Genomic DNA, 4000 nt, shown 5'->3' with positions numbered 1-4000 from the left:
GAAAGAATAAGAAGCTTAATTTCTCCAGAGTAAATTGTAGGAGGGAACACATTCTAAGCACAAGTAAGAATTTAGCTGACTATAATACAGTTTCACTTTCTGAATAAAGCACAGAAAATATTCCCTAAAAAAATAAAATAAAATAAATATAAGGAGCTGATCCATCTGAGTTAATTTTTGTATATAGTGTATGATAGGAGCCCAACTTCATTCTTTTTCATGTGGAAATCCAATTTTCCCAGCATCATTTGTTGATAAGACCATTTTTCCCCCATTGAATGGACTTGGCACACTTGTTGAAAATCATTTGACTGTAGGTACATGAGCTTATCTCTAGACTCTCAATTCTATTCCATTGGTCAACATGTCTATCCTTATGCCAGCACCATAGTCATTTAGTCATTTAATTCTGTAGTTTTGTGATAAGTTTTGAAATGTGAGTCCTCCCTATTTGTTCTTTCTCAAGACTCTTTATTTTTCATGGCTCCTTGCAACTCTATATGAACTTGAGGGTCAGCTTTTACATTTTTTTCAAAAAAGACCTGCTAATTCTTCTTTGTTCTCATCCGTTGAGGAGAATTCAAACAACTGCCTTCCTCCCCAAAGGTCACCCCAGTGCCAGCTCCTCTCAGGCCCTCTGCATGATCCTTATCACAGGTGCTAGTCTCACTCGCTTCCCAGGACAGGTTAATCATCTCCTTGGATGCGGACTGCTAAGGGTTGGTCCATTCAACCCTTTTATCAACATTGTACATATAAGGATAAGCCAAATTTGAGTTCCCACATATGAAGCTCCTTTTGGAGGGTTAAGAATCCCCTCTAACTTGGGGCTAATTTTTTTTTTTTTGAGCAGTCTTAAGGAAGCACAGGGCAAACTTGTGGGATTGGGACTTAGAGGCCATTTCTATGGATTGAAATGAATATCTTATATTTCACCCCTGCCCTTTTTGCCCACTAACTCCAGTTATATGGACCTTTGGGGTGTTGGCTATTGTCTCAGCATTAATTTGTTAAGCACCTAATATGCACTGGTGTTCATGGTGTAACATAAGACGTTCCAGATTCACAACCTCAAGGACTTTAGAGTCTCATGGGGGAGTTTGCACGGCTTACGAATATTCTAAACATCTCAAGCATGGGCATGATACCTTATTTAATGTCATACGCATCTTGTAGTATAAATATGTGTGATTAGAACTCAGCAAGGGAGAGTGCCACACAAGCTGTAGTGCCACCAAGAGGTGTGCGGACATGGGAGTATATAAATTGGGCCTTGAAAGGGGGATAGAATTTCAGAGGCAGAGAAGAAGGGAGAGGACATCCTAGTAGGTTCAAGTGGTGTGATTAGGGGAGATAACCACAGAATCCAAGACATGGTGGGAGTGAATTTAATTCCTCTGCTAACCAATAAGAATCTTTCTTAGTGCAACCCACTCCTATTCAAGTGCAGGGTAGACCCAGCTGCAAGGTGGGGACAAATTGAGAAGGCCCTGAATCAAAAAGAATTGTTTGGAGTCACTGGTGTCCCAGGACCTATGAGATCATCTTATGCAGCTTTGGTAACCACTGCCTTTCCAGTTTCGAGAGGACTCATTGTTCTCCAGGCAGAAAATGGCCCTCACAGATGCTTTGGCTGGTCCAAGTGCTTGACACAACCCCTCCCCACCCAGGCACACCCATCTGTCTCCAGCTTTTATTCTGTGGCCACCACCCTGGTCAAGACTCAAGTCACTCCACACCTGGAATGACTGAAACGGTCTTTCACCTGACCTCTCTGCCCCCAGGCTCACCTCTGCTCCAAACCACAGGGCAGACGTTGCCATCTAATGTGCTTGCAACGACATCAATGCCATGGTCTTCCTTTGCTCAAGAGTGGATGGGGGAAAAAAAAAAAGAGTGTCTGGAGCTTGGATCTGAACTTCTCTCCATGATCTTTCTCATTTTATGTGTTCCATAAACTTCCTGCTGTGCCATAAACAAAGAAATCTCATGCGCTTTATTTATTCAGTTTTTCAACCATTTCCTGGCCATCTACTACACCTTTGGCATAGGCGGTGTGATGGGCTGAAGTGTGTTCCCTCAAAATTCATACATCAAAGTCGTCTCCCCCAGCACCTTAGAATGTGACTATATTTGGAGAGAGGGTCTTTAAAGAGGTGATTAAGTTAAAATGAGGTCAGGAGGGTAAACTCTAATCCAATCTGACTGCTGTGCTATCACAGCAGGAGGGGGTTAGGAACAGACATGCACAGAAGGAAGACCACACGAAGACCCCAGGAGAAGAAGGCATCTGCATGCCAGGGAGAGATGTTTCAGGAGAAACCTGGACTTGATCATGGAATTCCAGCCAACAGAACTGAGAAAATAAATTTGTGTTGTTTAAACTCCCTACTCTGTTGTGACAGCCCTAGAAGGTGCACACGGGCACCTTTGCAAGGCCTGCCTTGCAGGAGCTACTCTTTTCTGCTCTCACGCCACACTTTTTCCCTCCACTCCCCTCCACTGCTCCTCTCGTCTGTCCTCATGTAGCCTGACTCCCTCCCCAAGCCCAACTCAACCCTTTCATGCCTCTTCTCTGACCACCCCAGCCAGTGGGGTGCTCTCTCCTCCAATTACATAACACCTATTCCAATTTATTCTCTCATCCTCTCTTGTGCATTGTCTTCTCCCTCGAGATCATAAAACTTCCCAAGAGCAATGTACATGTGACTTTCCCCTTATCTCCCATGAAGAGAGAGAGCTAAGGTGTCAAGGAAGGAACCAAGAGTGACTCATCTCTGTGCATTTGCCTTGAGCTGCTGGGTGGATGGTGGTGCATACATAGTAAGATAGTAAAGGCTGAGTGAGGAAAAGATTTGGGCACTTATATGTGCATACACTATTTCCTTAGGAGAATGATATCATACTCTACAGTAGTCCCTCTTTATCCATGGGGGATACGTTCCAAGAACCCCGTGGATGACTGAAGCCACCCAACACTATAGATACTGTTTTTTCCTATACACACATGCCTATGATGAAATTTAATTTATAAATTAGACATAGTAAGGGATTAGCAACTGTCATCTTGCCTGGGACAGTGTGGGGCTTGCCAATCTTGTTCCCCTGGTTGCCTCACCAAATGGCAATGATAGAGATCTTGGCCTGGATGATGGACCTACAGATGGCAATGGTTACCTCTGGAGCACATAACACCCAGACCGATGTGTCCATTGTGAAAGCTGATGGGCAAAAAATGCCTTGCCAGCACTGCTCTGCCTTATATGGGCAGACTCTTCAAAACCTCATCCTTGAGAGATGCCCACAGGAAAAAGTCAATGACCTCAGAGTCCTTGATGGGCTGGAAGAAGAGACAGGTCTCCTCTCCAGACGTGAACGTCATGTCCTTGACCAGGTGGCCCAGCTGGGTGATGGGGGTCCACTCCTTGTCCTCGGCCTTGCCTCCACCACCTCCCTTTCCAGAGCCCTCCCACAGCACTGGCATCGTCCACCATTCTGTCCTCCTTTCCTGGAGGAGAAGCTGCCACATTCTTTTAAATATGCACAGTATTCCTTGTATTTCTCTCACTCTTTTTAGCAGAAAAACATCAATGACATTAATTTTCTTAAAACTCTTAAAATGTATAAGGTGGGTGAATATATACTTTATTCCAAGACTGGTTTAGGTTGCCTTCAGAGAGAGGGAGGATTAGAACTCAAACTTTATATGGGAAGGACCACAGAAGCCACCCCCTAGAGTTCCCATGTTTTAGAGATATAAAAACAAAGACCTGGAGAATTTCACCACTTTTCCAAGATCATTCCAATGGTAAATGCTCAAACCAGTGAAGGATCCAAACCTCCCGGGTCATTCGCACTATATCACAGCGCTGCCAAAACAGAGACCAAGCATCCCTTCCCTGGGATTGCTATGCTGGGTTCTATTCCTTTAGCCTAATGTCGTTTTTATTAACAAGAAATAAAATTTAAAAAAACAGAACTAAATATGACCCTAGAGGTC

At 44.0% G+C, this 4000-nt stretch overlaps 1 pseudogene; it reads right to left on the bottom strand.

Annotated features, from left to right (window-relative positions):
• Positions 1-2997: 2997 nt before the first annotated feature.
• On the bottom strand, positions 2998-3494 carry LOC121500839 (annotated as a pseudogene).
• Between the last annotated feature and the right edge of the window lie 506 nt (positions 3495-4000).

This window comes from Vulpes lagopus, chromosome 10, assembly GCF_018345385.1.
Source record: "Vulpes lagopus strain Blue_001 chromosome 10, ASM1834538v1, whole genome shotgun sequence".
NCBI lineage: Eukaryota > Metazoa > Chordata > Mammalia > Carnivora > Canidae > Vulpes > Vulpes lagopus.
The sequence above is the reverse complement of the archived record's forward strand: the minus strand, read 5'-3'. Positions and strand labels throughout refer to the sequence as shown.